Below are 14,567 nucleotides of genomic sequence, written 5' to 3' on the forward strand. Positions count from 1 at the left end.
GTCAGCATCAGGGCCGTATTTTCGTATGGGCTCAATGGGCTCTTGCCCAAGGGCCCCATGAGTATAAGGGCCCTAGGCTGATAGCTGAGGGTCTCCTCTTTCCAGGGGTACCAGGTTTTTGAAAATCGGTCCTGGGGAACTGGAGATATCTGACTTCAAAGCAGTGGTCCCCATCTGAGCCTGTTAATTTATCTTCCCAGCCAGATATCTTGGGTTCTGTTTGACGTAGAGTTTTTCTGAGGATATTCTCCAAAAGCTGGGACTCTCCCCTTTTTATGAACACTGGCAGCTTGTTTCTACTATGCCCAGAACCAGAGATATCAGCCTTCCAGCAGCTGGTCTCTGCTCCAGCTCCACACGCCTGGTATGCAGGTTTATATTTTCGTCTGAGGATTTCTCTGGCTCCTGAACTCTGATCCCCAAGTCACCAATACCTCCTGAAAAGTGGGACTCTCTAGTGTTTTACCCCACTAAAACTAAGAAATCTATTTCCTGGAACTGGAGATATCTGCAGTCAAGCAATCTGCCCTCCCACCAGAAAATGATAATATTCAGCCCACTCCACTATCCACCCCTCCCCTACATATTAAACACCCCCTACCAACCTGGAAGTCATTTACCCATTTATTCAGTCCAATGCCCCCTTCTACAGTTTAGTGTTCTTCCTCCCACCCCATCTGTGCAGTAAAGGAGCAATTAGCAGAAATGACAGCTCCAGGTCCTACATGCTGAGCGGAAGATAGAACACACCCTACCACAAGCGGGACATCAAAGCTGCCACAGATAGCACCCCCCCCTCCTACCGCTGGAGGATGGGTAGGGGCCCCAGTGCATTGCTTTGCCCAGGGGCCTACACAGCTATTAAGACGGACCTGGTCAGCATTGTGACCGGCGGGATCCCGATTAGCGGTATTTTAACTGCTTCCCCAATAATGTATTTGCACCCCTAGCGTTGCAATGGTTTGTTCCGGGTGCAAAGTTACAGTATATGTGGTTTGGCTTTACTCTCAACTCATAATCAGCCCCAGAATGCGGAGGGGAAGACTGGCCGATGTAAAGTAAATTAGTTTGAGAGTAGCAAGTGGCAATTTACTAAAATTATCTCTGTAATATATACAAATGAAGATTACAATAACTATTTTTGTTTATGTGATAGTACATACTTTATTTTTAAAATAAAATAAAATGATACTTCGGGGGGGTTTTGAACACAGAGCGCCTCTCCCTCTTATCTGCCTTGTGCACACATTATTTTGTTGCATCTACACATAATAAAAACAAAAAATTTAAACCAGATTTTTATTTCCCTTTAAAATCTAGTACTCGTGACAGAATTAATTTTACTCTCCGTTTGGGGTATTGTTAAATTATATTTTATTTTAATGCCTCTGCATTTTCTTTTGAGACTTCATTTGCAGCATGAAAATAAGATTTTATACCTACCGGTAAATCTTTTTCTCCTAGTCCGTAGAGGATGCTGGGGACTCCGTAAGGACCATGGGGTATAGACGGGCTCCGCAGGAGACATGGGCACTATAAAAAACTTTAGAATGGGTGTGCACTGGCTCCTCCCTCTATGCTCCTCCTCCAGACCTCAGTTAGAGAAACTGTGCCCAGAGGAGACGGACAGTACGAAGAAAGGATTTTGTTAATCTAAGGGCAAGATTCATACCAGCCCACACAGTTTAACATGGAATATACTAACCTGTTAACAGTATGAAACAAAACAGCATCAGCCCGAGACTGATCAAACTGTAACATAACCCTTATGTAAGCAAAAACTATATACAAGTCTTGCAGAATTTAGTCCGCACTGGGACGGGCGCCCAGCATCCTCTACGGACTACGAGAAAAAGATTTACCGGTAGGTATAAAATCTTATTTTCTCGTACGTCCTAGAGGATCCTGGGGACTCTGCAAGGATCATGGGGATTATATCAAAGCTCCAGACCGGGCGGGAGAGTGCGGATGACTCTGCAGCACCGATTGAGCAAACATGAGGTCCTCATTAGCCAGGGTATCAAACTTGTAGAATTTTGCAAAAGTGTTTGAACCCGACCAAGTTGCCGCTCGGCAAAGCTGTAATGCCGAGACGCCTCGGGCAGCCGCCCAAGAAGAGCCCACCTTCCTAGTGGAATGGGCCTTTACCGAATTTGGTAACGGCAATCCAGCCGTAGAATGAGCCTGCTGAATCGTGTTACAGATCCAGCGAGTAATAGTCTGCTTAGAAGCAGGAGCGCCAATCTTGTTGGCTGCATACAGGACAAACAGAGCCTCTGTTTTCCTAACCCGAGCCGTCCTGGCTACATAAATTTTTAAGGCCCTGACTACATCAAGGGACGTGGAGTCCTCCAAGTCCCCCGTAGCCACAGGCACCACAATAGGCTGGTTCATATGAAAAGATGAAACCACCTTTGGCAAAAATTGAGGACAAGTCCTCAATTCTGCTCTATCCACATGGAAAATCAGATAGGGGCTTTTGTGAGACAAAGCCGCCAATTCGGATACCCTCCTTGCAGACGCCAAGGCCAACAACATGACCACCTTCCAAGTGAGAAATTTTAATTCCACTGTTTGAAGAGGTTCAAACCAGTGGGACTTTAGGAACTGTAACACCACGTTAAGGTCCCATGGCGCCACTGGAGGCACAAAAGGAGGCTGTATGTGCAGCACTCCCTTTACGAAAGTCTGGACTTCTGGGAGAGAAGCCAATTCCTTCTGAAAGAAAATTGATAGGGCCGAAATCTGTACCTTAATGGAGCCTAATTTCAGGCCCATATCCACTCCTGTCTGCAAAAAGTGGAGAAGACGGCCCAGATGGAAATCTTCCGTAGGAGCATTCTTGGCCTCACACCAAGATACATACTTTCTCCAGATACGGTGATAATGCTTCGCCGTCACCTCCTTCCTAGCCCTCATCAGAGTAGGAATGACTTCTTCCGGAATGCCTTTTCCAGCTAGGATTCGGCGTTCAACCGCCATGCCGTCAACCGTAACCGCGGTAAGTCTTGGAACACGCAGGGCCCCTGTTGCAACAGGTCCTCTCTGAGAGGAAGAGGCCATGGATCTCCTGTGAGCATTTCCTGAAGATCTGAATACCAGGCCCTTCGAGGCCAATCCGGAACAATGAGTATTGTCCGCACTCTTTTTCGTCTTATGATTCTCAATATCTTTGAGATGAGTGGAAGAGGAGGAAACACATAGACCGACCGAAACACCCACGGTGTCACCAGGACGTCTACCGCTACTGCCTGAGGGTCCCTTGACCTGGCACAATACCTCCGAAGCTTCTTGTTGAGGCGTGACGCCATCATGTCTATTTGAGGAAGTCCCCAATGACTTGTTATCTCTGCAAAAACTTCTTGATGAAGCCCCCACTCTCTTGGATGGAGATCGTGTCTGCTGAGGAAGTCTGCTTCCCAGTTGTCCACTCCCGGAATGAAGACTGCAGTCAAAGCGCTTACATGATTTTCCGCCCAGCGAAGAATCCTGGCGGCTTCCGCCATTGCCACTCTGCTCCTTGTTCCGCCCTGTCGGTTTACATGAGCCACGGCTGTGATGTTGTCTGACTGAATCAGAACCGGTAGGTCGTGAAGAAGTTCTCCGCTTGACGCAGGCCATTGTATATGGCCCTCAATTCCAGTACGTTGATGTGAAGACAAGCCTCCTGGCTTGACCATAGCTCTTGAAAGTTTCTTCCTTGTGTGACTGCTCCCCATCCTCGGAGGCTCGCGTCCGTGGTCACCAGAACCCAGTCCTGAATGCCGAACCTGCGACCCTCTAGAAGGTGAGCACTCTGCAGTCACCACAGGAGAGACACCCCGGCCCTGGGGGACAGGCTGATTTTCTGATGAATATGAAGATGGGACCCGGACCACTTGTCCAGAAGATCCCACTGAAAAGTCCTCGCATGAAACCTGCCGAAGGGGATGGCCTCGTAGGACGCCACCATTTTCCCCAGCACTTGAGTGCATTGATGGACTGACACCCTTTTCGGTTTCAACAGGTCTCTGACCAAGTTCTGGAGTTCCTGGGCTTTTTCCATTGGGAGAAAAACCCTCTTTTGTTCCGTGTCCAGAATCATACCTAAGAACGATAGCCGAGTTGTTGGCACCAACTGTGACTTTGGTAGATTCAGAATCCAGCCGTGTTGCTGCAGCACTCTCAGGGAGAGCGCCACGCTTTTCAACAACTGACCTCTTGATCTCGCCTTTATCAGGAGATCGTCCAAGTACGGGATAATTGTGACTCCCTGCCTGCGCAGGAGTACTATCATTTCCGCCATCACCTTGGTGAAAATCCTCGAAGTCGTGGAAAGCCCAAATGGCAACGTCTGAAACTGGTAATGGCAGTCCTGTACAGTGAATCTCAAGTACGCCTGATGAGGGGGATATATGGGGACATGAAGGTACGCGTCCTTTATGTCAAGTGAGACCATAAAATCCCCCCCCCCCCCCCTCCAGGCTGGAAATAACTGCCCGGAGCGATTCCATCTTGAATGTGAACTTGTTCAAGTACAGGTTTAGGGATTTCAACTTTAGAATGGGTCAGACCGAGCCATCCGGTTTCGGGACCACAAATGGCGCACAGCGTTACCGCTGCGCGTTACCTCAGAGAAGATCTGAAGTCTTCAGCTGCCTTTGAAGTCTACTTTCTTCTTATACTCACCCGGCTTCTATCTTCCGGCTCTGTGAGGAGGACGGCGGCGCGGCTCCGGGACGAACGGCGAGGGTGAGACCTGCGTTCCGACCCTCTGGAGCTAATGGTGTCCACAAATAGGGTTGAAACCCCTTCCCCTGTTGACCTAGGGGAACCTCGACCACCACTTGTTGTTGACATAGTTTTTGAATCGCAGCTAAAACTATCTCCCTCTCTGGGGGAGAAGCCTGTAGAGCCGATTTGAAAAACCATCGAGGAAGCATGCCTTCGAATTCTAGCTTGTAGCCTTGGGATACAATTTCCATTGCCCAAGGATCCACATCCGACTGAACCCAGACCTGGCTGAAGAGTCGAAGACGTGCCCCCACCGGCGCAGACTCCCTCAGTGGAGGCCCAGCGTCATGCGGTGGATTTGGCAGAAGCCGGGGAGGACTTCTGCTCCTGGGAACTAGCCGTAGCAGGGTGATTTTTCCCTTACCTCTGGCGAGGAAGGAAGAGCCCCAACCTCTTCTGGACTTATGCGACTGAAAGGACTGCATCTGATATTGCAGTGTTTTCTTTTGCTGTGGGGAAACATAAGGTAAAAAGGTAGATTTGCCCGCGGTAGCTGTGGAAACCAGGTCCGCGAGACCTTCCCCAAATAAATCCTCACCTTTGTAAGGCAAAACTTCCATATGCTTCTTTGAGTCGGCATCACCCGACCATTGACGGGTCCACAGGGCTCGCCTAGCAGAAATCGCCATGGCGTTGGCTCTCGAACCTAGCAGCCCAACGTCTCTCTGAGCGTCTCTCATATATAAGACTGCATCTTTAATGTGACCTAAGGTCAATAAAATGGTATCCCTATCCAGGGTATCAATGTCAGCTGACAAGGTGTCCGTCCAAGCCGCAACAGCGCTACAAACCCAAGCCGACGCTATTGCCGGTCTGAGCAAGGTCCCCGTATGTGTATAAATAGATTTTAAGGTAGTTTCCTGTCTGCGATGAGCAGGATCCTTGAGGGCGGCCGTGTCTGGAGATGGCAGCGCCACCTTTTTGGACAAGCGCGTTAACGCCTTGTCCACCCTGGGTGAGGATTCCCACCGTACCCTGTCCTGTGTTGAGAAAGGATACGCCATAAGAATTCTCTTGGGAATCTGCAGTTTCTTGTCTGGAGTTTCCCAAGCCTTTTCAAATAACGCGTTCAGCTCATGAGATGGGGGAAAGGTTACCTCAGGTTTCTTTTCCTTAAACATATGTACCCTCTTGACAGGGACAGAGGGGTCATCAGTGATATGTAAAACATCCTTTATTGCAATAATCATATAATGAATACTTTTGGCCACCCTTGGGTTTAACCTCGCATAATCGTAATCGACACTGGAATCAGAATCCGTGTCGGTATTTCTATCACTGGACTCAGCTTTGTCCAACCTCTGATGTAATAAAGACACATTTGCATTTAAAACATTCAGCATATCCATCCAATCATGTGTCGGCGTCGCAGACGGAGACACCACAATCATCTGCTCCACCTCCTCCTTAGAAGAGCCTTCCACTTCAGACATTCCGACACACGCGTACCGACACCCCCACACACTCAGGGATATATTATCTATATGGAGACAATTCCCCAATAAGGCCCTTTGGAGAGACAGAGAGAGAGTATGCCAGCACACACCCAGCGCCAACTGACACTGGAAACCAATTCCCAGACAAAACAGCGCTTTTATATAAATATACACTCACTGCGCCAATAAAAAGTGCCCCCCCCCCCTCTTTTTTGCCCTCTGTCACCGAGTTCAGCAGGGGAGAGTCCAGGGAGCCAGCTTCTCTGCAGTGTGCTGTGGAGAAAATGGCGCTGGTTAGTGCTGGAGGACCAAGCTCCGCCCCTTCAGCGGTGGGCTTCGGACCCTCTCAATTTTTCTATACTGGCGGGGGATTCTACAATATAGTGCCTCCGCAGCCTCTATATTATTATTAGCCAGTCCCAAGAGGTTTATAATTGCTGCCCAGGGTGCCCCCCCTGCGCCCTGCACCCTTCAGTGTCCGCTGTGTGTGTTGTGTGTGGGAGCAATAGCGCACAGCGTTACCGCTGCGCGTTACCTCAGAGAAGATCTGAAGTCTTCAGCTGCCTTTGAAGTCTACTTTCTTCTTATACTCACCCGGCTTCTATCTTCCGGCTCTGTGAGGAGGACGGCGGCGCGGCTCCGGGACGAACGGCGAGGGTGAGACCTGCGTTCCGACCCTCTGGAGCTAATGGTGTCCAGTAGCCTAAGAAGCAGAGCCTATCATTTAAGTAGGTCTGCTTCTCTCTCCTCAGTCCCACGATGCAGGGAGCCTGTTGCCAGCAGTGCTCCCTGAAAATAAAAAACCTAACAAAATACTTTTTTCAGAGAAACTCAGGAGAGCTCCCCTGTAGTGCACCCAGTCTCCTCTGGGCACAGGATCTAACTGAGGTCTGGAGGAGGGGCATAGAGGAAGGAGCCAGTGCACACCCATTCTAAAGTTCTTTATAGTGCCCATGTCTCCTGCGGAGCCCGTCTATCCCCCATGGTCCTTACGGAGTCCCCAGCATCCTCTAGGACGTAAGAGAAAATAATGCTTCTTTAATTATTTCAAGGATATTTAAATTTTCTAAAACAAGTAGTAGCTATATTTGTTGCTATCACATTTGGAGTAGAGACGTGTATACACCTTAACCCTTTACCAGCTTTTGACATATGCTGTTTGGTTCGTTTAGGTTCCAAAGCAGCAATTTAATTGTTTTTTTCCCCTAGGCTGCCACTAGATGGCGCCCGATAGAGCAATTTAATTGTTGCTCTGTTTAAGTGTGATTAGTGGCGGGAGGGGACACATTTCAGCTCTCCGCCTTCTGAGATGGCTAACTGAAATTTGTAAACAGTATCCCAAACAGCATTTTATGTAATGCTCCCGTTACTTTAGTTTGGTTTAGCCGCTTTGGTTTAGTCGCTTGCTAGGTTTTTTTTGCACTGCTGCGAGCAGATAGTCGCCGCCCATAGGGGAGTGTATTTTTTCTTTGCAAGTGTGCGAACGCATGTGCAGCCGGGCGGTGCAAAAAATATTTGTGCAGTTTCTGAGTTGCTCAGAACTTACTCAGCCACTGCAATCACTTCAGCCTGTCCTGGACTGGAATTGACATCAGACACCCGCCCTGCAAACGCCTGGACACGCCTGCGTTTTTCCAAACACTCCCAGAAAACGGTCAATTGCCACCTACAAACGCCTTCTTCCTGTCAATCTCCTTGTGATCGGCTGTGCGAATGGATTCTTCGTAAAACCCATTGCACAGCAACGATCCGCTTTGTACCCATGTGACGCGTGTGCACATTGCGGTGCATATGCGCAGTTCGGCCCTGATCGCAGCTCAGCGAAACAACCTAGCGTGCAAGCAGACATCCTCTCGCTGCTTTACCAGGCACTCATTCCTGGTGCTATTCAGAAGGAAATCTTGTCCCTCACTACATAATTGATAATTGATCATTTACTTAATTTAATATTTCTTTCTAAATTTCTCAATAGAAACTTTTGGCCCTGGGGTGCAGTGAATAAAAAAATCTGATACTCTAGGGCGCCGTGATTCAAAAAGTTTGGGAACCTCTGCACTAACCTTGTTATCATTTAATAAAGAGATATGCAACCTCATGCACTGCAGTGTCGAAGTAAAAAAAAAATATTACATAAAGAGAACATACAAACTACACACATTATGAGTCGCTATACTTGCAAATACGCGCAGCGAGCACAGCAATATATGGTAACACCCGCATTTACACGCACATGCCACAGAGATGGATTCATATATATTGGTAGATGCTCAATTAGCTTAGTGATATCATTCAGGTGCTCGAAAGGGAGGGGTATTTCTAAGCAAGAAAAAAAGGCATTTGTTTCCCCCAGCACCCTGAATGATAACCGTAACCAGATATAAATTCCACATAATAATAGAATTCAGAGATCTTCGTTACACATATTTGCGCAAATGTGTGAATAAGCCCCAAAGCCGCATCAAGGCATCTCTGTATATTTGGGGTCCCTAGCGCTATATCTAGGTGCAGGGTGTGGCACCCCAAAACACCAGCATAAGCCAGAAAGCCCAGCGTAGCATACCAGTGAAAAAACTATAGTGTTAATAAATTAGTATTTAGGAAGCCGAAGCTATAGAGAAAGTGATACAAAAATGAAATGCAATTAAAATAGAGAAATAGTGTTAAAAAATTAATAAGTGAAAAGTGTTAATAGAATGTAAAGGTATGCCACACTAAGGCCATCCAGCTCAGCCAGTCCAAAGGCACCACACCTCCATTACCCCAATCTGGGTCTAAGATTAACCAGCAAGGAGCCACATGATAATGGCTCCTTACTACAATATGTCTAAGCTAAGAGCTGGATGGATTCAACACTTATTTCATACAGTACATGATTATAGTGATATCAAGCGCCAGACATTATGATGATTTAAAATTATGTAATGAAGTAATGTCATGTATGTGTATTATTTGAACGAAGCAAGATAGACCTGTCATATTTACTATTAAAACAACCAGCTTAATGTGTAGATTAATTTGATACTTGTTATTAAGTTTTAGGACATTGCAACAAATAGTTATGATTATATGTATAAAAGCTAAAATCACTTTTATTAGAACAATAGATATTCCAAACAGGAAACTCAGGCCAGCCCCTTTGGACGTCCCCAAGGCTGAACCTGATCAGCACACGAACAAACCAGTGACTCATCATGAATGAAAGAGAGAGTTCCCTCCCCCAGAAACTAGATAACACCCTCTGACCACACAGGAAGTTAGTGGCTTTTTGGTCTCAGAGGATGATGGACTTGCTGCCAGATCAGTTCCTGTATTTATTTACAGAGAGAGAGAGACATAAGATGCCTTGGAGGGAATGGTAATTGTATCGCTGGCCTGTAACTGAAACTGTATTTAATGGCATGTAACTGTATGTAACTATATGTATTAACTGCTTACTGTGTGAGTTGTAATCATGTAACTATAGGTATACTGTACTTTGTAATATATATTATATCCATATCCTTTTAATAACAAATATATACATCAATGAGCTTTGGAACTCAGATAATGTGTGGGTGTATTGTTTTCTCTTATGGGATGCAGTGTTTTGCGATGTATAGCGCACATTCATGGGATATGGTAATAAGAGATGCAGGCATTTACAATATATATTAGAGCGGGCATTTTAAATATTTGTGAGAAATCAATTTAGCATTCTTAGCAGTTATGATTCAAAGGGTCGACCTGGATAAGATTGACCACTATTTGTCAACACTGACATGGTCGACATGAGAAAAAGGTTGACACAGTTAAATGGATGGCACGGGCCATGTCGACATGAGTTCAACATAACATTTTTACTGTTTTTGGTGTTGTTGTTGTGTCTGAATGACCCCCTAAAACCAAAGCAGCCTGTCAGTTAAGTGTTTTAATGTAAAAACTTTCGACTAATGATTGGTACCATGCGGCCCTAGTGTTGCTTGCAGCTCTTCAATCCTTCACCTGTTACTCCAGCACCTTCTTGCTTGGTTGTTGTTGTATATGTTTGTTATAGCCGAATGGTAGGTTGACAGTACGTAGGTCAACAGTCAGTAGATCAACCATCTTTGGTCAACATGGACAAGGTCGACATGGGAAAAAGTTTGACACATTAAAATTGTCGACACGGGACAGGTTGACACATGAATAGGTCAACGTGACTTTTTACAATTTTTTTATTTTTAACTTTTTTAATACTTTACCATCCACATGGACTACGATTGGGAATAGTAACCTGTGGACTAATTGGGGTGCACGCGGTGCACTAATTGGTGTTCCTGGTCATGTTACGCAAAAAACAACACCAAAAACAGTCAAATATGTTATGTTAAACTTGTGTCGACAAGGCCCGTGTCGGCCATTTAACTGTGTCAACCTTTTTCTCATGTCGACCATGTCAGTGTTGACAAATAGTGGTCAACCTTATCCAGGTCGACCCTTTGAACCATCACTGCAGTGCATGAGGTTTCATATCTCTATATTAAATGATAACAGGGCCAAAAGTTTCTATTGAGAAATTTAGAAAGAAATATTAAATTAAGTAAATTATCAATTATCAATTATGTAGTGAGGGACAAGATTTCCTTCTGAATAACGCCGAGAATGAGTGCCTGGTACTTTCACATCACTTCCTGTGATTTGTCAGCAAGATCCACTAACTGGCCCAACACTGCTATATTTATGTCTTCAAAACATTTGTCAAGGCCCAAAGGAAGTTAGCATGTGTCATTTACTCCTGTAAAGCTTGTCAGCAGATGACCACTTTCTGCCCATCTGATTTGCTATCCCCTATGACATCCTACGCTTTGCCTGGGCGCTTAATGTTCATATCTGTCCAATTTGGTCAACCATGCAGTCATATATCCTGACTCAGATGGGAAGATGATTTGCTGTTTCCAGCTTGGGGGGGGGGGGGACACGACATTTATCAGTAATCACATCTGCAATGTGATCTGGGCACAATATTAGCTTTGCAGGATGCGATTATACCGCTTGGATGTATGAAAGAGCACATACAGGGACAGAGTCTCCAAAAGGAGCCCGTCCCTGCGATGTACTCGGAGTGAAGTGACTGCATCAGGAGTCTCTTCATTTCTCTGTTGGTACTACTGCATGGTCTGCTGACCACACATGTTCGGTGTCCATTGCTGGGCAGGGTTCCACAGGTACCATCTCCTGGTGACTTTTGCAAAGTGTACCCATAGGCGGTTGGGGGTCAGTAGTGTCTAGTTAGACAGTCACTAGGGCAAGGCCCGCCATCTGGGAGGTACTGTGGGCACAGCTGTCCTGGGCCCAGCCTCTCTAACAGAGAGGGGATGGCCCTGGCCTCTCATGATGCCGTCTGCCTGCTGCCATCCGTCTCTGTCCGTCCACCGCCGTCTGCCCACATCGCTCTATTGAAAATGCCCCTCTCAAAATGGCCACCGATGAGACAGTTAAAAAAGATACTAGAGGAGGCTCTAGAATCTTTAATAACTGTCTCCTCTGAGGCGGCAGCAATTATGGGAGGGATTTGAAGCAGGCAGGCGCGAACAGTCCCCTGACAACAAGCAGAACCCCTGACAATGAGCAGAACCCCTGGCAATATGAAGAACCACTGACAACGAGCAGAACCCCTGACAACAAGCAGAACCCATGACAACTAGCAGGTATTGGCATAATAACTGTGAGGTCATATTATGATGACAAGGGCATTAATGTGGGGGCATAATATGTTGTTCAGGGGCATTACTGTGTGGGGTATACTATGGTTACGGGTATAACTGTGGGGGTATAATCAGGGCCGGCTCCAGGCACGTTCGACTAGAGCGGCCGCGTGGGGCGCCACCCTTAATGGGCGCCGTGCGCTGGTGCCGCCATCTTTGTGCCTGGAGAAAGCCTGCAGTGCTTCCTGGCCTAAACTTAAACTGTTGTGTACGCGGCTGTGCGGCGCCGGTGTCTGGCGTTAGACGCCGGCGCCGGGCAGCCGCGCACACAAGAGTTTTAGAAGAGCCGCCCGTGTCCTTAGCGGCACTCCCCCTCCCGCCACCACCGCAGGTATCGTGGAGTAATTTATGGATCTTGCACTGTGGGGGTATATCTTGCACTGTGGGGGTAATTATGTATCTGGAATTGTGGTGGCATATCTGCACTGTGGGGGCATTTATGTATCTGGCACTGTGGGGGCATATCTGCACTGTGGGGGCATTTATGTATCAGGCACTGTGGGGGCATTTGTGTATCAGGCACTGTGGGGGCATTTATGTATCTGGCACTGTGGGGGCATTTATGTATCTGGCACTGTGGGAGCATATCTGCACTGTGGGGGCATTTATGTATCTGGCACTGTGGGGGCATATCTGCACTGTGGGGGCATTTATGTATCAGGCACTGTGGAGGCATTTATGTATCAGGCACTGTGGGGGCATTTATGTATCTGGCACTGTGGGGGCATTTATGTATCTGGCACTGTGGGGGCATATCTGCACTGTGGGGGCATTTATGTATCTGGCACTGTGGGGGCATATCTGCACTGTGGGGGCATTTATGTATCTGGCACTGTGGGAGCATATCTGCACTGTGGGGGTATTTATGTATCTGGCACTGTGGGGGCATATCTGCACTGTGGGGGCATTTATGTATCTGGCACTGTGGGGGCATTTATGTATCTGGAACTGTGGGGGCATATCTGGCACTGTGACCATTTATGTATCTGGCACTGCTGGGGTGCATGTCATGTGTATCTGGCACTGCTGGGGGGCATGTCATGTGTAGCTGGCATGGCTGGGGAGCATATCATGTAGTGTTCCCGCTAGGCGTCTGTGGCTAGGCAATGTGTCTCAGTGCTCTGCCTGGCGCAAAGTGTCTAACGTGCTGTGCCTGTCGCAGTGTGTATAGGAGGTTCTACCTGGTGCAATGTGTATTAGCTGCACTACTGTGTGGTGTAATGCGAATTGCCACTATTATGTGGCCACACCCCTTCTCCACGAAGCAACGCCCCTACATTTTTGCTTTGGCGTGTAGGTAGGGGAGCACCAAGCATTACAGTATGTACATCATTTTACCCTCCTAACTTAAAAATGTGCCCTCCCTGTGATCAGCACCCTGCCCTAAAAAGTGAACACTGTCATGTGTAGCTGGCACTGCTGCGGGGCATGTCATGTGTAGCTGGCACTGCACATTATGTGTATCTGGCACTATACTGGAGATATTGTGTGTAAGGAACACTACTGTGGCTGTTATGTGTAAGGCTGCTAATTGTGTGCGTAGAGGGGGTGTGAAAATATATTTATTTATAGTTTGATTATATGAAGTTATGAGGCCACGCCCACTTCTCCAGGAGGACACACCCACTTTTCCAAGAGAGCGCGCCAGGGGGGGGGGGGGGGGGGGCGCTCTTAAATTTTCTCGCTCAGGGTGCTAGTAGGCCTGGAGCCGGCCCTGGGTATAATAATGGTCAACAGGTACAAAAGGTCGATAGGTTAAAATGGTCAAAACAATTATATTCGATATCAGGATTTCTTTCACATTTTTCAACTCTTTCATATGTATTATACACGTGGACTACGAATAGTAACCTGCAAGCCATGCAAAGCAAGCCATGCGAGGGGACGTTGTGCACTAATTGGGGGTCCACATGCTCAGACGATGACAGTAACACCAAAAAAATGCAAAAATGTTATGTTGACCTTTTACTGTGTCAACCATTTTCAATTTCTACCTTTTCATGTGTCAAACTTTTGTACCTGTCAACCTTTTCCTGTGTTGACGTTTCATAGGTTGACCTAATGACCACGTCGACCTTTTGTCCATATTGACCTTTTCACTGTTAACGATATGGTGTCGACCTAATGATTGTAGACATTATTACTGTAGATCTATTTATCTGTAACCCCCATAGGCTACAGCAGCACAATGCCATCTTCAGATGGCGTTGACTGCAGGGGCTAAACTCCAAACCGCTTTGCATTCCAGAGCTTGCTAAATCTGATAGCATCTCATCCCCCAAAGATACTTAAATATTTGTGGATATCCCCCGGAAACTGGTGTTTTCAGGTTATATGTTGCAAATATTTAATGATAAATGTTGTTATGTAATCAATGTTGTACAAACAATTGCATTCATTGCAATCATGCACATATGTATTTAGTTTCTAACCAACCTGTCTTCTACAACTCAAATGAATACAGGATTCTAAGTGCTAGTTTGGACAACTTAGTGACAGTAAATTATGTATTTACGTCCTGTTTACATTTTTTAACTGTTTTTATTTTTATCACAGAAGCAGGCCAGACACTGCAAAAACCAAAAGGGGGGCGGGCTGGATTGTATGCCCTAATTTTAAACATAAGAGGTGCTAC

The sequence above is a fragment of the Pseudophryne corroboree genome, chromosome 5, assembly GCF_028390025.1.
Source record: "Pseudophryne corroboree isolate aPseCor3 chromosome 5, aPseCor3.hap2, whole genome shotgun sequence".
Lineage (NCBI taxonomy): Eukaryota > Metazoa > Chordata > Amphibia > Anura > Myobatrachidae > Pseudophryne > Pseudophryne corroboree.